The sequence below is a fragment of the Cygnus olor genome, chromosome 27 (genome assembly GCF_009769625.2).
Source record: "Cygnus olor isolate bCygOlo1 chromosome 27, bCygOlo1.pri.v2, whole genome shotgun sequence".
NCBI classification, from domain to species: domain Eukaryota; kingdom Metazoa; phylum Chordata; class Aves; order Anseriformes; family Anatidae; genus Cygnus; species Cygnus olor.
This window is the reverse complement of record NC_049195.1, coordinates 2,400,762-2,425,273: the sequence shown is the minus strand read 5'-3', so window position 1 is coordinate 2,425,273 and position 24,512 is coordinate 2,400,762. Positions and strand designations below refer to the sequence as shown.

General features: G+C 41.0%; 2 long non-coding RNA genes across 4 annotated transcripts in view; both read left to right on the top strand.

Moving 5' to 3' along the window:
- LOC121060532 overlaps nt 1-20,441 on the top strand; it is a 50,217-nt gene extending 29,776 nt beyond the window's left edge. For all 3 annotated transcript variants that reach the window (XR_005814851.1, XR_005814852.1, XR_005814849.1), the window contains exons 9-14: nt 2,938-3,092; nt 3,800-3,873; nt 5,208-5,320; nt 7,731-7,876; nt 19,170-19,324; nt 20,368-20,441. This is a non-coding gene — a long non-coding RNA (uncharacterized LOC121060532). The remainder of the gene's footprint in view (nt 1-2,937; nt 3,093-3,799; nt 3,874-5,207; nt 5,321-7,730; nt 7,877-19,169; nt 19,325-20,367) is intronic.
- A 28-nt stretch (nt 20,442-20,469) lies between these two features.
- Nucleotides 20,470-24,492, top strand: LOC121060531. The gene is made up of 3 exons (XR_005814848.1): nt 20,470-20,716; nt 22,673-22,747; nt 23,052-24,492. It is a non-coding gene; the product is annotated as an uncharacterized LOC121060531 (long non-coding RNA).
- The last annotated feature ends 20 nt before the right edge of the window (nt 24,493-24,512 follow it).

Below are 24,512 nucleotides of genomic sequence, written 5' to 3'. Positions count from 1 at the left end.
TACCAAATACCTTGTAAGGAGTACTGAGGAGTAAAATCAAATCCTTTCGAGACCTCTGATTTCTTTTATTTACTCTTCTAAACTCTAATTTTTGGACACCTTAAATCCTGTAGACTTTTATTTCTATTATGTTTACCTTTAGATACATAGAACAAATTTGCCTATGATCAAAATATGTGTCAGAAGGGCTTCAACACTGAACACTTAGCTTGCTTGTCACATGAGCATCTCTTACACGAACTCTGGGGACAGTGGTTAGGAGTTGCTTTGTGCTGCTAAATAATTGTGCAGGTCTGCTGAAGCTTTTTAGCCAGCTATATTGCCTAAGTGTATAATGGTCCTGATTCCGTACTTCAAACAGGGTTTGCTGCACCTGGAGCCTAGGTTAATGGAGTACTTTCCAGCTTTGTGCAGTGACAACAATGAAAAAACCCCTCTGATTACAGTATTTCCATACAATTTTCATGCCTGCTCCCTGTAAACCTAGAGAGTACAATTTACTTGATCTCTGCAGCTGTTCATAAAATTGTCCAGGATAATTGATTTAAAAATATGCACTGTGGCTTCATAGCATCCCTGGGACATTCTGGGCATCTCTGCTCTGTTGTCTGTACCCAAGTCATGGTGATTCTTCGTGACAAAATACTTTTTCCAAGTTTAGCGGTCAAGTTTATGATTTTATAGTGAAAGTACTAGTAGGGGCTAAACCCCGGTGTGGCTGGGCTGTGTAGTGGTCCTACAGGCTCTGAAACGAAGAGAGATCTGAGGAAAAAATGTTCACTTGCTTTAATGCTGGAACCATGTTTTGTGGAGCATGCAGGGAATACCTGGCAGAGCTAAATACCGAAGCTGCCACATCTCCTGACTTCCATTCCCTGCTTGTACAGCTGGATTATCTTTTCTCTTTGCTGTAGTGTTTTTTTTGTCTAGCACTGCAGCAAAACCAGCTGGGTTGTTGCTGTGAAGTGGCCCTGTGAACTTAATAACAAAAAAAGGCATTTGTGGTCCACCAGTTGTTTTTTGCTGTGCCCAGAAGGTGTACTTAAACCTCTACACATAATCCTCGAACTGTACTTGCCTTTTATTTTCTTTGTGCTTCTCCCCTACAAGTTCCTCCAACCTGTCCAGGAGGACAAAGTCCCAGTCCTTCACTGTTTTCATGCTGAAAAGAGAACTTTGTATACTGCCTGTGTTCTCCTTTTCTTTAGGAAACAAGATTCGGGCAGTTTCCATCCAAACCGTGTGGGTGCTCTCCTGGACCGCTTGATCTGTTCTTGCAGAAGCTTCCAGATTTTAAGCAGAACAGGATGAAATACAGAGATTTATTTCCTTTTCGGGTGACGCATCTATGTATTAGTTGATGCTTATTTGCAGCTCGGCTGTTTCCATGTGGTTCCCTTCTGTTTGTTCTTTAATAGTATACAGGGCAGGAAGATATGTCTCTCTTCTCCTTTAAATCTGTATTCTACTGCTGTCTCATCTGTTTAATACATTTCCTTTACAAATCTAGACTTATGTTTCAGCTTAATGCCAGCAAGAGCTCTGGAAGGATTTATTCTTCTGGATCCTAATGTAAAATGAGTAATGCTAGAACTGGCTCCCTTGGTAGCAGCAACACATTTTACTACTGATTGTCAGAAACAATAAAAAAAGGAATATGTTGGTAGTTTCTGTGCTATTTGCTTCCTGGGATTTTTGTCCTGAATTAACCTCCAGAAATATATTGCATGAGTAACTTTGGAGAAGTTCTCAGCATGCGTGGAGGAGAGACAAGGAAAAGAAATCAAGCTGTTGCTACAGTTTTGGTAATAAATGTCGAGGAAATGAAACATTTATCCCAGGACTATATGTGACCTGCTGCTCGCTGCGTGCCAGACATCCCACTGCGTTCCTTAGGGGCCATGAGTCGTGTGCATTGCACCTGCATAGCTGTAATAACTTGCATTTCTGCCTTCCATCCTACACCATTTTGGTGTGTTCTGCAGGTAAGCCTTAATTCAGAGCCTCTTGGAGTCTAATTCTTCTCCAAAAGCTGAGGTTTGTCCTGTTCTCTGGGTCCTAGGACAGCCCAAGGTCCCAGGAATAAAGGTGTTCGTTCAAAGTGATGGTTAATCACTTGGCTCTTCACTTGAACTGATCAGCAGCAGGTTTTGTTTTATTAGTTTGCTGGGAAATTTAAGCACTTTCTCCTCTGTTTATAAAATAAATGACGGTGTCCTTATTTTATAGATACCACTGCTGTCAAAATTAATCTGTTAGCAGCCATCCAAGGTTTGGTTCAGTGGACAGAGAAGCCTTAGGTGCTGACTGTACTCTGCAGCTTTTAGAGTAAGAAGTTGTAAAAAGGAGGAATAACATTTGTATTTCAAGTGGAAAGAAAAACAAGCTTGAAATTTCAAAGTTGGTTTAAAGCCTGATGCTAAAGCACGTCATAAATGTTCTCAGTCTGCCCCACCCACAGCTTGGTAAAGCTCCTGAGATTTAAAGAGCTGTGTAGATATTATATTGCTGTCTCCAAACAACATTTTTAGGTTTAATTCACTTTTTTTTTTTTGTGAGCATTTTCTTGATGCCATAGATTCACTGCTCTGTTTGGAAAGAAATGCAATGAGTTGCCTCTGTTGATGTGACAAAGCATCCTGAGCAGCAGAAACTTCCTTTGCAACGGCTAACGATTCCTCCAAGTTTCCAACTCTTCTGAAGGCATTACCAGGCAGGGAAAATAATAAAATAAATTTAAAGCCAAACCCCTTTCTTCTCAAACTTGTGTCTCTGCTTTTCACGGAGTAGTCTGTCTGTTCAAAAACATTTTCCAATCTTAAGCCTTTTCAAGGGAATCCTGTACAGTTGAATGGTTTTTCTTTAAGATCTTGAGTGTATTTATTTATTTTTATTTTTATTTTTATTTATTTTTTAATGGTACGTGAGTCTGTCTAGACAGAGTTGGGCATAGTGACTTGGAACAAAAGCCGATGTGGCGTGGGATGCTTTTGTGTGAGCTGGCTCTTCCCATTCAAGATGTGAACCCACCAAATCCTTCCGAACTTTCCAGCTGATGCTAAAACATCCATGTTCCTTCCTTTTCAAGAACAGTAAGCTGAATTTGCAGTGTATACAGGGCTGAAAACTGGCAAAAAGACTCTTCTTATGCTTTTCTCTCTTCAGTTTTGAGGACTGTTCAAAAATCTGCCGAGACTTAACAGCTTTTGTACATCATTTACCCTTCCAGCACATTGTGCCTGGTATTTAGTGCCTCAGTAACGTAGTTGGAAGGGATGGTTGAGGGGGATTGATTCCCAGGACCAACACCTTTGGCCTGCCAGGTTATTTGGATAAATTACCTCAGCGCCCTGTATAACTCAGGCCAGACATGGGCACTGGGAGCCAGGATTCCTGTAAAAGCCCCAGGCATGACCTGGAGCTCACTGAAGTCAACGGGAACCTTTCCATTAGGCTGCAAATCCTGAAAGGGGCAGCACATTTTATTGGGTTTAGCTCCAGAGCTTTCAGGTTTTACTGCTCACAGCTCTCCTTCCAAGCTCAGTGTGTGTCTACTCCTTGCAGTTCATGCTGTCTTGCATTCGTGCTGTGGTTTAGGATAACAGACCAAGCTGAATAAACCGCAGCAGCTGAGGAATTGGGAGGCTTTGCCTCTTGCTGCTAGAAGGGCAGAAACCTGTGATACGTGAGCATCACATGCTAAAGATTATGAAGAGCCATACATCTCTATGCAGGTACTTACACACGCACAGAAAATACATTTTGTGTATTTAATTCCTCTTTAATTTATTCTCTTTAGACTTCCAGAGGGTTGCCACCCAGAATAATGTTGGTTCAGTTGTGACGAATGCATCTTCCCCCTGCTCTGCTCAGGTAGTTTACCAATGTTGGGAATGCTTGATCCCCTAAAAATGAAATGTCACACTTTGCTGTGGGTCATAGCTGTTGTCAGTGAGCCCTCCCTGCACCAGTAAACTTGCTTTAAACTGGAACCAGCTGGAGCCATCGCTGATCCTCACGGTAACAGAGCTTCAGTTAGCTTCAACTGTCAGGCAGTGTAACAGAATGCTTCATGCATCTTCTCCATATATCTGAATACGATTTTTCCACACAGCAGGCCTTAATAGACAGATCTCCCAGAGTTTTCTCTTCATGAGCCTGTCCATTGCCAGATTCCTGAAGAGCAGTTTGCCGGGGGGGGGGTGCTTTGTGGTGGTCTGTGAGATCCTGGTGCTGTCTGTTCGGATATTTGCTTTCAGAGTTGAGTTTCTCTAACTTTATAGGGATTTATGCTAGCGTACTCATCAGTGATGGATGCCCTGACAGCACGGGAGGAATCACTGGACTGAAGTTGGAAATGCATTCTTTCCAAGTAAATACTGGAAAGGTTTAGTGCCACAAGGATGTGCAAATCTTCTTGCACTACAGCTATGCTGCAGCACGGTTGTATGAGGAATTATGAGTGCAGATGCCCAAGGCAATTGACCAACACAAAGGATTTACAAAATGATGCCATCAAATCTAAACTCAGTCTTGGGTTTTGTGAGGCTTAAAGAACACATCGCCTCGGAACAGAAAATGCCTTTCTGTTAGGAAATGTATTCAAACCTCAAAAAAAGAGTTTAAACATTTGGAAACTTGATAGAAAACATTAAGTTTACAGGTTGTGGGGGGAAAAATATAAAATCTGGTTATGAAAATTGCTAATTTCTGGTTTCTCCTTTGCCATTCCCTGGTTCACTCTGTGGCTTTTTGTGACAGATGTGGTAAGCAACGCAAGCTTCACAGAGCAGTTTCTTTGCCTCATGTTTTCAAACAGTGCCAATGGTCGAGGTTTTGGAAACAGAACATGGTCGTGTTGTAATTTTAAGGGGGTTTGGACAAAACTATCCCACTAAAAGTTATCCTACTAAAAGTTTTCCTCCCAGCCATGCCTTTGTGAAGTTGCTCATTCACAGCCTCACTTGCTGCAAAGGACACGGCAAGGATTTTACGTTTGTTTTATGTTTGTTGGACTAAACTTCCAGGGACTTAAAATCTAATATTTCACCTGTCCTCTCTATTGCTCACTTGAGAAGGACAAAAGGCAATTAAAATCACCAGCAGTGTCAGTAACATGACAAGAGCTGACGTTTTTAGGTTGTTGAGTGTTCCTTCCGATAGATGGTTCTGCAGTAATTGTCACATCTCATCTTTGTCTCCTGCAGGGAAACTTGCTTTTTGAAACCACCGTTGGGCTTTCCAAATTGCAGTTCTTCAGCAACACCAGCCAGTTTTCTTGCTTTCCTCTGGACAGAGGTGCACCGCAGTGCTCGGAAAGGTAAACGTGTATCCTGCAGCTCCCGGTCGCTGTTAGCAGTAATTGTGTGTTTACATGGTCACGGCACAAAGAAAATCACATGTTTTCAGTTCACTCTGATGGGAAAGCAAACTTTGTGCTGCTATTCATCCACAGCAGCCACCGGTACATGGAGAAACTGGCTGTAATGAGATGCAGAGAATGAAACCTTTTTTTTAGTCATTTTATTTTGGTAGAATTCCAAAGTTTGTCCCATCTGGCCTGGCTGGATAAGTACTTATAAAATGCTTTTGCCTCAGAGTTTATTATCTGAATAAATAGTCGACGCCACAAGGAGCTTTCAGTTGAGGCATGCATCTTGAAACCATGAAGGGAACAAAAATGTAGAGAAATCTACACTTGGAAACCTAAATCAACCCATTCACAGATGAGAGCTTATGGCATGGGTTCTGCTGTGGCTGCTTGCCCTTGCTGCAGTGAGCAGTGGGAGAAGGGAAACCGGTGGGAGGGCGGTGGTGGGATAGAAGTATTCGGAAAACTTTTTGAGGAAGTTAGGAAATATTAAGTGTGATATGAATTAAATTAGATGAAGTGTCTCTGTGTTTTGTAAATACCAAAGGAAATGGAGGAGGGAAAGGAATTGTTAGATTTTTTTCAGATTCATAAATGGGATCTGGAGCTGGATGTCTTAAGTTCAATTTGTTCTGAAATTTGTTTAAAGCTTTGGGTTATTCGAAAAACTGAGCTGCAAACTTTTTTTTTTTAAAAAAGGCAAAAAATCCAATCCCTTTCCTAAGTTGGAATAATTGTGTGCACAAAATCAGCTGAAGAATGGACCTTGTAACAGTAAATGATGCCTCTGGGAAACCTGGTATTGCTCTTAGCAAAGGAGATTTATAGAGAGAACAATGAGTGGAGATGGATGCAGTGAACTCGATCTTTGTGAACTAAGACTGATGTAGAAGTTTTGTTTTTGCAGTTTGTACTACCTTCTGTACCCAAAGATGGATTTATAGCTTCCCATTGTAAATTCATCATCATTTAGCCAAGAATTTCTTTCTTTTTGAGGAGAGTTAGGTATGAGTGAAAAATCAAGTTAAAAAAAAGATTTTTTTTTTTTTCCCTTGAGTAATCAAAATGGACAAGAAACCCCCACTTACATGTGTTTATCATATACCTTTGTACTGCAGGCCAGCAGGGTTGACCTGTAGCAAATGAGGTCCTATTGTGGAGGAGAGGGTTTCTGCATGAGTTGTGCCAAAGGTCGCAGGTGCACTCTCTGTACTGGAGAGGAAGACATTGTGAGCCTCCAGGTCCCAGCTCAACAGCCTCAGTAGTGTACCACTTAGCCCAAATTTCCAGCATCCTCTCAGTGAGGCAGGAAGCTCAGACTGTGCAGTAGGAAAAAAAAAATAAAGCTCAGTTCCTCTCAAATCTGATATTTGATGTTGCTCTTCAGCAGTCTTTGTAGTCATGATTATTGTTTATTTGAATGCTTGCAAAGCACCTTCCAAATTTATTAACAGGTTTAGACTCGAAGGTGCTGAATTGCTTATCTGAAAGTTAAGAAGAGTAGTCCTAAAAGCTTGTCCATATGCATTCCTGTGACATGCCTTGACACTTCTGTAAGAGCTCTAAAGATTTTTTCCCCAAACCCAGGAAGTTAGAGTCCTTAAAACAGACCAGACTTCAGCCATCTAAACCCCAGCTGGTCGTGGTACAGCCAGTCTGTGTGTTTGGTTTCATGATCTAAGTTCTAGGTTAAGGGCAACGCAACCTGGGGCAGACTTGAAGGGCTCTAACACTACAGACAAGCCTAGGAAATCCTGGAGGAAACTGTGTTATTTCTTCTAGTGATGAAAATTACATAAATACTGGCTCATGAATTTTTACTGGCTTAATGGAATTATAAATATCTAGGGGAGTTATTGTTGATGCAATACTGTACTGTAGGCAATGTGAAAATATCTCGTAGTCATCTGTGGTTGGTGCAGACACCCATCTCAGGAATATTTACAGCTAGTGCTTGAAGTCTCAGATGTTTTTGTACATGTAATCAATGGTGCTGCGTAATAGGAATCAACCCTAAGCAATTAAACAGGAGATGGGATGTGAACTAGCAGGACAAAGATACTTTCTGAATTGCCCTGTTTGCCAGTGTCTGAGCCACGTGCAGGACCTTGTTCCTTGCTTACCGCCCCACTTGTTGGATGGATTCTTAGGTTATGCTGACAACAGCATGGTAATCTTCTGCCTGTGTAACTTGCTGTGTGCTGGGATGCTTATTGCAAAATAATTGATTGGGGGGGGGTGTTACATAAAACCATTAATTTTGATTTTGTTAGCTCATTAACAGGCCTCCTTTTGCTTTTGCTGCACAAAGCAGCATTATATTTAATTAGCATTGGCTGACCTTCTTTTTTTTATTTAGCTGGTAAAAATGTTATTCAAGTCCTTAAGAAGAATTACTACATTTTCTGTTGACCTGATAATTGGTATATGGTTGCTGGGGTAACTGTGCTGACTGCCATTCAGGCTCATGAAGTCGGTGCCCCTGTGAACCTACACGCCATGCAGGTATGTACGGAGTAGAGAGGAGACAGCAGGTATGAGCTAGTATTGTTCTCTAGCAAGGGTCAAAACACTAAATAAAAATATAAGAATAGAAGCAGTGACAACCACTTAGTGACTGCTTGAGGGAGCACCTATGCAGGCGTATGCAGCATCAGCGCCTATATTCCCAAAGAAAGAGGGAATCAGAAGCCCAGGCACACCCCTGGTAGCTTTAAGTGAGGACAGATTTATTTCAACCCTTCCAGCTGCTGTGCCTCACATACCTGTGTCAAGGCTCCATTCAAGGCATGTCCTTTTGCAACTTCCTGAGCAAATAGTCATTTTTCTTCTAAATACAGTTAAGGTTGTAGTGTAGTGAATAATTGGGGTGTCTCCTGATGATGCTTTGCTAGGTAATTACAGTGAGTTGTAGGGAAAATACCAGCAAGCTTGACTTCAAAAATCAGTCTCACTTTGGGTACAATTTTTTCATACCAAACTAAATCCAGCAGTCTCTCCAGAAGCTAAGAGAGTCTCAGGCAACTGTCTTTTCTGAACGTGTGTCAGTATAGGCATGTGTATTGGTTCTTGCATGTCAAGTTCATTGTTTTATTACCTTCAGTTTGCATTTCTTAAAAACAAGCGGCGATGCTGCACTCAGAATTGCCTGCTGTCCCCAACGCCTGCTCTGAAAAATGAGGATAATAGACATTCATTAAAACTTGATTCAGAGGCAAGTTTGTACGCTGAACTTGGTTGTTGGAAGTTTCCTTGATGAAAGCTGTGGGAAAACACACGCCTGAAAGCCTTCTCAAATCAAGCTCAAGGTACCTTATTGCTTTGTCCTTTTCAAGAGAGCTTTCTGACTTTGAAGGCACCTATCGACACACTGTCCATGGCACACGTTCTCTAAAATTTGTGCATGATGCCTACGTTATCCTTCTGGATCTGCAAATATTTAATTAATAAACTTACCAGAGACTCAAATTAGAAGTATGTAAACCCTCCAATGATAATTACCCGAAGCATACCTTTTAAATTACTGTAATAAAGACTAAGTATTATCACTCTGCCCTTTAGGGTTAAGTGTGCTCAGACTATCAATCTGTTTTACTGATCACGGTCTTGATCAAGCAGCTGTATTTGTAGCAGCATAAATCTGCCAGTGGTTATGTTCAGGTCTACACCTACAACAGGAGCTAATAGTCTTTTATGTTAGACATCCTCAAGGATATGGTGATAATGGGGTTCTGGAGAGCTGTTGAGATTATGTGGAGCAAAATGGCTGTGAACCGGCTGACTTTATGTTGATAAATTTCTTTTTGTTATGTTACTTGCTGTTGATAGATTGGTGTGCAAAAGGAACATAGCCTCCTCCGCTTTCGGGAATTAAAAGTAGCTCTCCGAGCCCCTGCACGTTAATATTTGGTAACTAACTCCTTCACTGAGGCTTGTCACAGTGGTGAAATTCAAGGTGGGGAGTTAAATCCTTCCCTTTCTTACCTTCTCCTACGTCTTCATTGACCCATTAATTCCCTTGCCATTCCAGAAAGCTACTGTCATAAGGCTCTGACAGCACGAATACAGATGTTGTCCTACAGATGAGATGGTAACAATAGCTGGTAGCAGCCCAGCTTCTAGACCAGGTTGCTTTTATAGATTACTTCTTTAGAAATTTGAAGAATTTCTTGGAGTGCAAGCAACCAAGGGAACATAATGAATTATCCTTAATATAGGAAAAAATTAATGGCTAAGAGTTTATTAAAAAAAACCCAACACCTGTACAAAGGAAGTTGTGAATTTGCTTGATTCTATCAGAATATTTGACTGTATGTTCTTGTCTGCCATCCACTGAAGTTTCTAATGATTATTGACAATACATGTGAGTGTTGAGCCTGCTTCTGACACTTTACATCAGGATTTTCTCATGCAATTAGTTCCGTGCAACTGAGACCTGATACAAAAATGTCGGGGTAATGACTATTTAATGAACATAAAATGTGACAAGGTGTATTAAACCTCTGTCACAGCTAGCAGTGGGAAGACAGGGAGGGCAGGGAAACTGTCCCTTGTCTACCTTTGGTGGGGTAGATGAGGAACATCTTCACCTTCTGCAGTCTCTTAATTTTTTTTTTTATTGTATTGGCTGCACGAAGAGCGTGGTCTAAATGCAGAAAGGATGGGTGGATGCGTAGGTTGGGAATGGGGTATAGTAGAGGGACTTTTTTCCAGAGCTTCCTGGTGAAGCTGTATTATAGGTGAAATCATACAGATTTGGCTCACGCTAATTTGAATTCCAGAGACACCTATACAGATATCTACAGCTGTCCCTGTATACCTGTGGTATGGGGTGGATGGTATACTTAATAAGGCTACTCATGAAAAAGCAAGTCGTCTTTTAAAATTTTAAGACAAAAGTCAAAATACTAGAGTGACTGGAGTGGAGGCAAGCCAGGAAAACTGATTTCTCTTAGCAGATGCTTCCTTTGCATGTTCCAGGTATCTGTGAATGCTGAACGTGCTGTTAATTCAGGGCAACGGCTTTTGTTATTTATTTTAGCTGTTTAAGAAGAAATGAAATCTATACACTGCAGCTACACCAGCCAAAGGTAACAAAAACCCAGACGCTGAGCTCCTGTTGTTTGCAAAGGCACATGCATGTTTGACATCCCTGTTGTCTGAAAGGTTTAATCCTAAGAAAGAAACTTGGTCCAATCAATTCTTAAAATCTCTACGAGGCAAAAAAAAAAATAATCGTAAAGGAAAATACATTTCCCGTCCACAGTGTTTGGTTCAGCATAATTAACATGAATAATGCAACACAATTTTCTGATAGTTATTATATTAGAGAGCTTAGCTGACTCATAACTGCCCCCATGACATAGCCAGAATGCAAATTACTTGGATAGAAATAGCACAGAGCTGGTTTGATTAAAATGTGATACATATTTTGAATTAAAAATATTCAAGGTCTTGCAAAATGACCTTAATGTCATTCCCCCCCCTCAAGCCACTAAGGAAATTTGCATAATCATTTCTAGACAGCTTTTTACTTTCCCCTCTTGGAATTGGCAGGGCCCTGCCATTCACAGAAAAAGCAGGGTGTTCTTTATTCTTTTTCTGAGCTCAACTGCAGTAGAATAAAGATCTAGCATTTTGTCGTTGCGCTCTCTGAGATGCTTTATTGTAATTACAGTGATAATGTATCTTGGGCATGAGTCTAACAAACTGTAAGACTGCAATCCTCGATAGTTGGACCCACCTCCATGTCTTTCTCCCTACAGCCTCTGAAATCTGTGTCGACTCACTCCCAAGTTCCTGTAAACACATTTATTTCTTCAAGGCTGTCCCTGGAGCTGGAAGCTAGCAGGAATAGTCCTGATACGCTTTGGGGTAGGGGTTGTGTAATTTGGGGTAGCTAATGGGGTTATGCCCTCCAGCCACCAGGAGCACAGCCTTGTGAACCGGTGCTTGCACAGCAGATTCTACAGCTGGCTTACAGGATAGATAGGGTTGTGCTGCAGGGATGGGTTAGACAGCTGCAAGTGGTACTTTCCAAAACCGTACCAACCTAAGCAGTTTGTGCTTCATGAAAATCAGCTATTTGCTGGTTAGGCTTTGGTTTACTACCCACATATTTCTGTTAGGAGAAGCACAGAGCAGGAAGAGTGACTGGGGAGAAAGGGACTTTTTATTTTTTTGGTGGCTGTAGTGGGGTTGTGATGACTTTGTTCTTGCTGAATTTGTTTCAAAGACTTTGTGTGCTCTTAACTTCAGCTGAAAAGTCCGTAAGCCTTGGGCACTTGGATCTCTTGGGGATCTCTCTGGGAACTTCCTCCTAAGGCTATTTTAATTATGCAGCCATCAAACACTTTGTGTAACAGTTTGGGGAAGAGTAGCGCACTGGCTGGAAAAAGATGATCATTTAGAGAGGAGGAGCTATTCCACAGACACTTGCCCCAAAATATGTGATTTCAAAGTCGGCTTTCACTTGGCGTGTCTCTTGAAAAATAGAATGAAATGCTGTAATGAGATTCTGTGTTACTCACTATAGCACATTTGATCTGGAAAATCAACGAGAAGCTTACATATAAAAGGATCATTTTGCTCCTTAACTGGCAGCCCTGCAGCTCCCCTTAAGGCTAGGAGTGAAGCAGCCTCTTCGGTTCTCAGGATTCAGTACAGGTAATATGGATGCTGCAGGCAAAATGATGGTCCTCTTGGTCTCTGCAATCACTGCTGCCGTTGCACTTCTGTTTGAGTATCCAGTGGAACACGTACACCATGAGCCCAGTGATGGCAGCACACTTGCAACATAGCTCTATGATTTTTTAAGCTTTTTTTTCTGGATGCTCATGGCATTCCTCACTCAGTTCATTCGCAGAGTTTCATTCACTGGCTCAAATCCATCTCTCTTTATCATGTAAAAGTTGCTGAATAGATGGCTATTCTGGGTGACATAGAAAAGAAGGTTTTGTCATGCTGAAAATAGCCTATGTCTCCCTACGGATCTAGTTAATAATGTGATCTAGTTAATCAACTGTAATTACTTGTGTATTCTTACAGGTAGAGTTAACACAGGGTAGCCTGCTTGTGGTTAGCACCAGAGGCTTCTGACTGCTTCTATGGCATAAGTAACAGTTTGTACAGATTTGGGGCACAAAGCTGTCTAAACATCAATTCCCTCTCTTTCCAACCAAGCTTGATCCAGGCTCTCTTGAATTTCAAAACCAGTTGGAAGGACTTGAGACCTAAGATTAGCGGACCTCCTAGTAAATCTCTCTGGGGGCTATTTTCTTGGAAATACATCAGACTAGATAACTTGCTCCTTAAATCTTTTTTGTGCAGCCAAATCCCATGTCAAATATCCAGCCCAGTTTAGCTCCTGCTCCCACATTCTATTCGTCCTCTCTCTGCAATTGTTTTGCTGTAGTGTGGGGAAAAAGACAGATGATAAAAGCTCTTTTACCAAAACCTTTTCCATTTTACAGCCCAGAGACTTATCTCTTTTCTTCCAATTCCCCACCATTCATTAATTATACTTTTCTTTTGACCCTTTTCTTTGTTCCTCTGTTTTTTGATACCTGGAGGAATGTGATAAGGACTTACTGAAGTTATCACTAACCCACCTTTATCTGCAGGGATGCTGCCTCACTCATCTATTAATCTTTGCACCAAAGTCTGTTGGAGTCTGTCTATTGTTCTTCCACCTACCACTGTTTAGTATTACTCTTGTATGGTTTTCAAGAAAACTAACTGAGAAGTAACAGCAATATTTCTTAGAATGTTTTTTCTAGGGATTCAAGCAGGGAAGACTTAAAAACCTGGACTGGATTTAAAACAAACAAAAAAATAACAATGAAATAAGAGGGTGCAGGGAAGACCTTTGAAATAGGCGATGCAATGTGGCCATTGCTTAACACATTGGTGGTTTTTCCCCCATTCAAGCAGCTGGCACCTCAATGGGAACTGGGGTGGCCCATGTTCCCCGAAGCTGCTTCCCGTTGGGGTGGTGCCATGCAATGAGCCCCCGTTGCCTTCAGTGCAGCTACAACATGAGAGCTGTAACTGAAGGTTAAGTCCTGTTGGTTGTCACTGCCACCGCGTTGCTTGCAGTGAGCTCTTTTAGTTTTCTTATGGTTATAATACATAACTTCATCTGATTTTCATTACCCATTGGAATTATTTTCTTCATTTACGTGCCACAGTTGTTATTCATTGTGCCTCTGGCACGTAGTTTTGTTTCCAGTAGCAGCAGATGCAGTAATTGAGCTGTTCCCTGACTTTACTACCACGATTTGTAAATGCCTTGATTTTCTCTTCTACAGAATGAACAGCTTCTGAAGACTCATCTTCCCCCCTGCCCTGTAACCAAATAAAGCTCAGTCACTAATATTCAGTGCTGGAATGCAGTAAGTATTGTGGAGGGAGTAGACCACCAATTTGCCTCAAGATGGCACGATCCAATTTATTCTGTGGTGCTTGGGAGTGGGTAGGATGGCTTTAACTCATGTCAAATTGTTGAAGAATTTGTTGATCTTGTTACTATTTTATTAATTAAATTGGTCTTAAGAGAGTTGGAGTGGGAAAGACACTTCGTTTCTGGCTTCAGTTTGGGTTACTCTAATCAAGAGTTTGCGTCCATATTTCAGCTCCCGCATCCTATGAGTGAAATCACTTGTTTTGTGTCAGTTTCATTTCTGTACAGTGCAGATTAAAAACCTTGCTTAGCTTTATTCTTAAGTATATAATAGATATCTACTGAAAACTGGAATGCCAAACACACACATTGAATTAGGCCTCAGACACTTGAGAAACAAGGAAGCAGATGTTGCCTTACTGATGATTCTTGTGTGATTTTAGCCACATAGTACGCTTTTTCCAAGCCAACATTCCCCAAAGCAGGCGTCAGATGACAGAAGTGACTTCACAGCTGTTTGAAATCACCACATCTAATTATTTATTCTGTTCAGGTTCTTTTTTCTCATGTGTCAATTGATGTGCAGTTGCATCTATGAAGACCTGCCCTCTAATGAATGACCAGATCATTTTTTCTACTGGGTGACATAAAGCTGCTCACGGATGCATCATAGACTCCATATTTCAAGCAGGAGCATTCCTTAGTAAGCATGTAGTTATGCCCAGTGGCTTTGCTATTCCCTTTCTTTCCCAGTTTCTACTTGGACTGCTTATTTTCAGAATAAACAACATTGACACAATATTTTTTAGCATTTTATACTTTCTTAAGGAGTAGCAGAGCTATGCTGTGACAAAAAGACAGTAGAAGGCCAAAGCCTTGTACCTTGTTACTGCATTAACATGAGATGAAGTGGTTGCCTCACTCGCTGGCCATGTTCCTCACCCTATGAATATGCATTTTAGGTGTTTTGTTTTGTTTCCTTGCTAAAAGATTTGCCCAGAAATTCACTGTGAAACCATCTGCTTTCAATGGTTTACTTCTACCAATTAATTTGTAAACTGCTTTTTTATAATCTATCTTTTGATAGGGTTTTAAACACTTGTTCCATCACTTGGTCCAGTTTGCTTGTGCTTAGTGATGCAGTATTATTTTCACTTAAGGGGGATTGAGTTCAGTGTTTGTTTATTCAGCTTACTTACAGATGAAAAGCTTTATTTTTTTATTGCAAAGCCTGCCCTGGTCCTGCCTTCGTCCCCAACCCCACCCTGGTGTGATTTCCTGCTTTCTAACTCACCTTCTTAATGCAAGAGCAATGATTCTTACATAAATAATTTCTCAGCCATTGCTGCAGCTAATTATAAGGGCTCGGATCAAAATGATTTCCAGAGACCACAAATAAATATCCGGTTGTTCCCAGAAGTTGGAAGAAAATCTGTTTGTGAGGTCTCATCCTCCTAACAGCAGCAATGCCCACTTATCTCCATCACTGGTGGAGGTTGCCTGTGGGAGGTGGTGAAATATCCTGCGGGTTAGATGCAAACTTTGGCAGACAGCTTGCCTGAGAAATTATTCAAGGGAAACCTATACTTTCAGGTTAGTTTCCTGCTGAGATTATAGAACATAGTGTGTTTTTTACCTAGATGTATTCCAGTGGGTCTTGGGCTTATGGGTGCACCAAAGTAAATTCTTTCCCTATGGCTCGCTTCGGCCACAAGTAGTGCCAGCTAAACTGTTGTGACACTTGCTAATGGTCATTCTGATCTTACGACGGACCCGTGTTGCCTCTTCCTTGTGTCTCAGCGATGTGTTTTAGATGCTGGCATCTCAGTGTTGTGCTGCTGCATGTGGCAGCTGTGTGGCTGATGGGTCCATGGCTGCAGAGTTTATCCTGACCAGAGGACGTGCCAAGGACTCTGTGAGCTCTGACAGAATGCTTTGGCTTGTGTATTGAAACCAAAACATTAGTGACACTGTTTGGTCTCCCAGTTACCAATTGATTGGATGGAGTCTAAAACATTGGCAGTTTATGTATGCGAGAGCTGCATCTTGGGCTAAATCTACAAAACAAATTATCCTAGATAGACAGGGAAAGCCAGAATTTCATATGTCATAAAACTGTATTTTTCCACGGTTTTGTCTGAGGAGATATTTTCTTCCTATAATGAATGTTCATTAAAAAATGTTATCTGCAGAATTCAGAGTGGGTGATTTACTGTAATTGTAAAGATTTCTCGTGTAACATTAACACATACAAGAGTATAATTGGTACAGGAGGAAGCATTAGCAGAGCAGCATGCTGAGCTAGGGCTCGTACGTGTTGTATCAGCCAATCGGTCCTGAAAGAGAGAATACTCGTGGTGTAGCGTGACCTGTTCTGGAGCGATTCTGCTGAGACTTTGCTTTGACTGAATTTTTAGTGCTGCTGAAATGTAGTTGATTGATAGCTGCAAATAATAAGGATAATATCCGTAGCACTTCTCACTCACAGAACTCGGGGCTCTTCAGAATCATAAGGGTTGTCTGTTTGCCTGATGGGAGATTTACATCCAGTTTTCTGCAAAGTCATGAAAATGCAGTTTGCAGTGATGGTGAAGGAGCTGTGGTTACCTGGCTCATCTCTCCTGCTAAGGAGGATAACCCACGCAGGGCATTTAACGTTTCTGCCTCAGTTTGATTGTAGCCCAGAACATGGGACTAGATTCTTCCTCCCCATCCTGATCAATTGGATTGACCAGAGTCTCTACCACATAGAAACACTTTGGTTGGAAAAGATCTTCAAGGTCATCAAGTCCAACGATCAAACACTAAACCATGTCTGTTAGTGCCACGTCCACGTGCCTCAAATACCTTTTAATTGCTGTCATGCTTAGTTTGGGGCTTCTCTCCACTTCTGTGCTAGGACAGATCTGTACGGCAGAGGAGAGCGGGCGTTGTGGACACTTTTGCCATGTATTGAAAGCAGAGACTGAGCCTCACACAGCCGGAGGGCACAGGATGGTGTTGTGCAGGGAGGTTTTCTTTGTGTCAGAAAGCAGTGTGGCATCACAGGTTATTAGCCATGGGGCAGTGCTGTGCTGACATAGCTGTGCAATTTGCTTCTGGACCTAGAGTGAGTGAGATGAGAATAATCGGTCTCTTTGCTCCTGTATTGTGCCACATCTTCAAAGGTGTTTGATTTTTTTTTTTCCTTAATTTTATTGCATTCTTTTTCTCTAAGACAGCAAAATTGTTTTGGGAGCTGTGATTCACTCACAGAAGAGCAGATAAGTTTAAATTAGAATAAAAACTCTGCAGGAAGCAGTGCTACGGGTTGACATAGGAGGGGATTTTCCTTCAACATTTGACAGTACCTGGCAAATAGCTGTACACCTCCTTATGTCCTCCTCAGCAGGAGGGGGAAGCCTCCCTGCCTCTCTAGGATTTTGCAGATAAATGACATAGGAGCTGCAAGGCACTTAAACAACACATATTTGTGTTCACTATAAATACCTAACTTGGATTGTTAGCTTAGCAATGTCTGTGTCCTGCAGAAACAGCATGCTTGGTGCTTCTGGAAAGATGAAGAAAGTATAATTTCAGGGCATGTGGCTAGTGTAAATTTGTTTTATTTATATATATATATTTTCATTTTAATGCTATAGGAAGATGTCTTTTACCTTGGCTCATTTCTTAGTTTCTGTAGTCACTGATATGGATAGGATGTTGGTGGTCTTCATGCCCCATGGAAACAGCTACTCTGGACTCCCTCCGGACTGCTATATTCTTTCTCAAGTGATCCAGAGGAAATTCTTCACGTCAAGATGAAATAAAACGAGAGAAAATAGGAAAATAAGGCATTACTGAAGAGGAATGGAAAATAAGGGGTCTGGAAAACTGAGCTGCCTCTGAAAGCGATGGAGTCAAGTGTTTCCAGATGCAGACATAATAGTTTATTGAAATTAGTCAAAACAAACAGGTCTGGATGCCCTTTACAACACCGTGTCAAACGGTCTCATTGAATATGCTCAAAAGCATGTAACTGTTTGTTTCTGTGCTGCATGCATTTTTTCACGAGATGAGAAATGAGTTTGAAAATGATAGCTGAATTAATTTGTAGCTTTGCCTAGACTGTTAGTGTCCCATGGAAACAGAGCATTGGTAAAGCAGAGCACATCATGCTGCCGTTCTGCTTTTAAACGGGTCCTCAGTGGTGAGTCTTTTCTGTTTGCTTTGTTATATGGAGGGTACATAGGCTTTATATGGATTCTCAGCTTAATCTGTGTTTGGCTGATGACTTTTAGAGGTTGCCATTGAACCATGGTGAAAAGGCTAGTTGAAAAAAAAAAATAATAACAATAATAATAATAAAGGAAGAATCTGTCATTGGCTATCCAGGGGTTGAATATCCAAAACTTGGTTAAGGAAGTCAAACCGTTGAACTACACTGTTTTGACCTTTATTACATTTGCCATCACTTCATCATGTTTGTGATAACTTTGTCCTCACTTTGTATTCGTATTTCGTTCTTATGAATTTATTGGTTAGAAAGGTTTGATGATATTTTCAACTTCTTGATTTGGCATAGAAGGTAAAAATGGGAGAGAAAAACACCCTTTAGACTGAAAGCGAACATGGTGAACGTATAAATGCTCCTCTGGCTCCTGCATGGGTGCTGTAGTTCAGTTAATTTTGGGATATATTCTTCTCTGAGGGGCCAGTGCTCAGGCTAAGCACTGCACCTCATGATATATCACACTGTCCTTTTTGCTGAGCTGCTGTGGTGTAATGCTGTTAAATCTCTCTTGATTTACAACAGCAAAATGTAATTTGAAAATTTAATTTAGTCATGCCCAAGGGAATAGAGAAGTCCAGAGACACTGCAGTGACACTTCTGAATGTGTGTATATGCATATATATCGTTTCAATTGTCGATCTAAGCTTATTTTTTTGCACAGTGCAGAGAAAATAAATGTTCTGTGCATTTTAAGAACCACTTGGTGCCTTTTGATTCTACTTGTGTTAACTTATGGGCCCAAATTTCCCTCGGAGAAGTGTGCTGGGGTATGGTGTGGTTTGCGAGATCAGTTCTTGCAGAGGTAGCATGCGCTGAACCTTGACTGGCAAATTACAGTCTGCTGGCAGAAAGCTGTATGGTTTTGACAGGACTGGGAGTAACGTTGTGTATTTTGAGTTAATTCGGATATGTGTTTTATGCCTTCTGTGTTTTGTATTCTTGTGGCTTGTGTTACATCTGAGGGTTGCATCTAAAAGTTGGGCTGGGGCTGCCCTTCCTTTGCCTTTGCAAATTACTAGATTGTTTCTTGAGGCTTTGAGGCTTTACTTTTGGATAAAATTTGGATAAACTTGAGGCTTTACTTTTGGATAAAATATTCTCAAGTATTGAAGTCTCCTTTTCAGAAGTGACCTAGCAACTTGGGTTTCTGAAGAGTTACAGCACTGTTCCAAAGCCAGTTGGAAAATGTGGGCTGTGACAGTAATTTGGGAAGTATTTGCCCAGCTGTAAAAGACTGTTTGCCTCCTACAACACTGCATCACTTCAAGCTTTACACAAGGTAACTAAATTTCTTTGAAAGACCTTTACGGTTATTTAAGTGCCAGTGTAAACTTTGGTTTTCTCAACTAGTTTCTAACATCTGAAGAGCTGCAATCAGTGTTTGGAAAACAAAGCAAACAAACAAAACAACCACAAAACCCACCATTTTTTCGCCTGAGCTTTAATATGTACAGTCTGACTTTGAGGTAATTTGTTCTTAGGTTTCATGATTTGAAGAACAAAACAAAATGTTTTGATTTGACATCAAGTAAGTGCTAAGCATGTGAAGTGTGTTTTGACGGATGCTTTCTCTCGCTCCTCCAGTGGAACTTAAATAATTTGCTGTTCAGTTAAATTGCAGGCTAAAACCATAATCCCTCAAACAACTAGTTATTTTTTTCTAGTTGCTGTGGTGCACAAAGTTTTCTGAAGAGCTATGGAGCTGCAGCACACATTGTCACTGGTATCAAGCAGTAGTGAGAGGAGGCTTCCTATGCACATGAAACTTTCTGCTTTGTATTCACCATAGAAATACAACTACTTCCAACAGGGATATGATTCATCTTTACTTTTTGGAATTGAACTGATTGTTCTGATATTGGCATAGGGGTATAAATGGTGTTATCACAAAATGGAGCCCAAGATGATAAGCCTTGCTGAGAAACAAGTTGTTTTACCGCAAAGGTTAATGTTGTCGGGACAGCTCGTTCCCCATCTTGTGTGGGAGCAGAGCCAGATCAACGTGTCTGACTTCTGCTGAGCAAAGCCATACGTGTATATGGTAACAATCAGATTCGTTATCACTGGAGGGAAAAAAAAAACAAACAACTTCTTGCATATCTTTACTTAGGGGGTAGATGAGGTTTATGCTTCTCCAGAGAAGTGCATTTCGTTTATACTGGTAAGTGTTGCTAACATGGCATGATGATATACATCACTGTAGCTGGTGAAAGATAGAGGAATCCAATAACTTTTATACAATTTCACCTCTACCTGCAAGAAGCAGTTCAGAAGGAACTGAGTATAGTCTAAGGCTACAGTTTTAATTCTTTTTTTTTTCAGGTAATGAAGCTTTGCTGTTCATAAAGCACAGAATTTCTTTTCTGGAATGAATCCTTTTATTCTTTTAAGTTTTATGTGCCTCTAGAGATAAGATTTTTCCTTTTGTGGTTTATTTTCCTTCCTCAGCCCTGGTAGGGAGGTGTTTCTATAAGAAACATACATCTCGCTGCCTGTGGCTTTTCTCTAAAAACCCAATATTTCAGTTTCAGAAGCTGAACCTGGGAAACACAATGAATTGCAGCCAGTGCTGAGCTACCAGCCACCTTTGGAGGGAGTTTGCAGTGGGCAAGGAGGACAAGAACAGAACATCTATGAAGACCAACCTCTAATTTTCCAGGTCCTTTCCCATGTGAGAGTGCCCACCAGTTTTACAGATCTTGCATGGTTCTGGCAGAATAATGTCTTTGCTGTTGTGCAACTGTGTAACTGGCAGGGTCCCAGCTACCAAGAGGTGTAACTTGCTGATGCAGCGTGAAATTCTGTTGCTTCAAGTGAGGATCAGCACATTTTTGCATCTCACACAGCTGTATTATGGTCCTGTAAACCTGCCTCTTATTCTGTTATGAACCATGGTAATTCTGGAAATTTTATTTTAAATATAGTCTTGATCTGTGTTTGAATGGTTTAACAATTAGGCTTGCTCCCTTCATTTTTAAAGCAAGGAGGCTGCCGAGTGAAGAATGCTTCCAAGAAATTTTACATATGCCATTTCTCATCATGGTGCTTGAAGGGTAGAGTACTTAGTTGGAACACCTTAGTTATCTTTAAAACAGAGCAGCACAGCTATTGTGTGCAGCCACTTTTCAGCAGAAGCACGTGTGAGATCGAGAAAGCCTTAACGTGGTGCTGGCTGGCTCTTGCCAGTCAAAGTACGAACCAGAGCATGTCTTTGGTAGCGCTCTTTATTAATCTGCCAGAAGTCTTAATGTGACACGATACTTAAAATGAAATGTATGTTGTATATACGAAGTGACTGACTTTTTGTCCTTGTCAGTCAGAGCTCTTGGGAGTAGCTTGATAGGAGGGTATGGACTCGTCTAATGAGGGTTTGTTAGCTTAGGAATAATATACGCCTATGTCATTCTGTTTTCTAAGACTGATTTTAGTACACAAATTGTATTTTTTTAATTGAAAAATGTTAAAATATATTCTTTTAAAAAGAGATATATATACTCAATTCTGAAAGTGCTTTTTACACAGTTCTTCAGCTTGCCTGGAGATGGCAATGTGGTAGCACAATTGTTACACCATGGCCTACTCCCAGGAATATGTAGAAATTATATTGAATTAATAATAAAAAAAATAAAGCTCAGTTTGAGCCAGCTCTGCAAAAATATAGGGAATAAATACATTAGAAACATACAGATAATGTAGCTGAAACACAGCTGATTTAACTAAATGAGAAGCTTTGTGAATGGTAAATTAATTTTTTATTGCACCCAGACACCCAACATACTTTTAACGTCGTGTAACATCCATTTCGGTGAATGACTTACGATAAACACCAGCAGTGGCCCTCTGCTGCTGCTCGTTGGCTGTGTAACATGGGTGGCACTGGTGGCTGCTGCAGCAGTAAGGACTGAGTTACCTGGGCTCTCAAGGTGGTCGTTGCCTTTATGCTGTGTGCCTGCAACTAAGGTTTCTTGTTTATCAACTTATGCCTTAAATAAGAGTTGTTTTTTGGGGGAATGGGGGAAGTTTTGCTTGCTTGTAGCTGGCAGAATTCTTTGACAAGGGAAATGACAAGGTCTTGTGCTTAATTACAATACTAACCACAACAGTGATGCCTGTCCTAGCAGAATATGTTTCACTTCAGCTCATTTCCAAGAGTTTGGCAGTGATTATCAGTGTTAACTTCAGCTTACGACTGGACAGACTGACATGCAGAGAGCTGGACCTGCTCACCACCAAGCCAGCCTCCAGGCTAGCAGCAAAGCTGGGGAGATAACCCAGCTCTGCTGACCTCCAGGGTACTGGGCTGTGGTCCCAGCAACGGGAGCACAGAGGAGACCTCCTACGCCTGTGTCTGGGTAGATTCAAGTGCAGAAAATCCCCTTGGGTTCTTCGGGTCACTAAGAATACAAGGGAAGTACTGTATGATATAACATGGGAACTCTCTTTCATATGAAGCTCCAAGGATACTGGAAATGTAATTGCTTATATACTTTATTCCTCTACAAAAGACAATGTGAACTAAATGCAATGGATTTATTCACTGAATTGTTCTGGCACCAAACACTTCCTTTGATCCCCCTTTGGCATCAGGGTGTTTAAGTTTGGTAAGCAGTTTTCTTTGCTGTTGCAGGTTGGATATCTCTATTACTGAATCACTTCTGCTGCTCAAGCACCCATCACTCTGTTCTAATATCTTTGACTGGAGGTAAGTATAGTATAAATTGTCACTTTGACACGTTACGCTTTGCAGCGTGTTGAATAATGAATTTAACACGCTGTCATCATGCACCAGCACCTCGCCAAATGTTTAAAGTTGGAGCCGCTTGTTTTGTACTCCAAGCTGTGGCTATTTGTTTACAAAGCACTTCTGCTCCAAGAAATGTCATCGTTTGCATTGTTGCCATCACTGTGGGTTTTCAGGAAAAGGATGGCGGGGCAAATGGCGTAAATGGCACCACAGAATTAAAGAGTGTATTTTCTTTATTTTCCATGCTCTATTCTGGACCTAGCTGTGTCATTTGAAGACCTTAATGTCCCGTGGAATAAAAGTGATCTCTGGCAGTATGTCACTGATGTGATTTTGGATATCTGATGGAAGAAACAGCATGTATTGCATAGAAACACCCCAAAAAGACTTGATGCCTCATCAAACCTGGCCCATGAAGTCAGGTTCAGAAGCACCCTTTACCTTTTCTTTCCTAAATATAAGCTGAACATTTGTGACTAGCGTTCCTCGGCAGGAAGGAAGAAAATCAAGTTTTGCCATGGATATGCAGGGATGTATGGGAGAAGGAAAACTGATATTCAGTTATTGAGTGTCTCATTTTGGCGGATGTAGGAACAGTTAAGCTGCTGTTGGACCTGGACTGTGTATCCTTGGAGGTGTTGGTAGCATTAACTGCAGTCAGTCGTAAGAGAATAAAAGATGAATAGACTGTTGTTAATCTTTTTACACTTGGATTAATTGCAGCAGCTGTAATCTCCCTGTTGACTTCCAAATGCTCAGATCAGGATGCGAGGCAACTCTTAGCTTGGACAAGTGTTAAACTGCCTGGTGCTTGGGGAAGGTACAAATGCTGGTGTAGGGAACTGCTCCTGGAGATGTAGTAACCACTTCTGCTATGCTCTCCGTCGTATTTTTCTGAGAAAGTTTGTAGAAATGGTCATGCCAAGCTGTACTGCAGAGGGAAGGACAGTAGAAATCTCCATCCTTCCCCCTCCCTGAATTTACACTCAAACTAGTTTTATTATTAAAGATCAAATAAATATCTAGGAGTACAGCTTGGTTATCCTCATTCTGTTTTGCCATTGCATTCCAGCCCCTGTGCGGCATGATTGGAGGCATGGCCTTCAGTTTAGCTGAAATGATAGAAATGAAGAAGAAAGAGATGAAGGAGAAGACATAGGAAATTATTACCGTTGGATATTGTTTTTTTTGTAGTACAAGAAGCAGAGGGGCACTAGATAAAATTAGAAAGCAGTGAGTTTAAAAAAAAAAGAAACAGAAATAATGTTTAAGAAAAGTGATTAAGTTGTGGGACCCTGGCAACTTGATGTTGCAGAAACTCAAAATATAGGTTAATTCTAAAAAGGGTTAAAGGATTTATTGGAGGGTACATTCACTAGTGTTTCAGCTGGTACTTCCAGCTCTGAAAAGATGTGTTGTAACCCTGTTATGAGGATGGGTGACAAATTCTTGTATGCTCGTCTCCACTCAATGTTTTTTCAAGCATACTCTACCAGACAAACTGGGCTTGGCAAGCTATCGGATTGACCTTCAGTTGGACTTGTACTTTTGCAGAGAGAAGTGTTTGATAACTATATTGTTCTTGTTGTCTTGTGGAGTTGATGGCTCTATCTGTGTGGAGTGGAGTCTTTTTTTTTTTTAATGATTTATGAAGTTTGAAAGGCTTTTGAATCCTTCTGCAGCATTTGATACAGGAGGGCTTTTAAAATTCAAGTCGTTATTG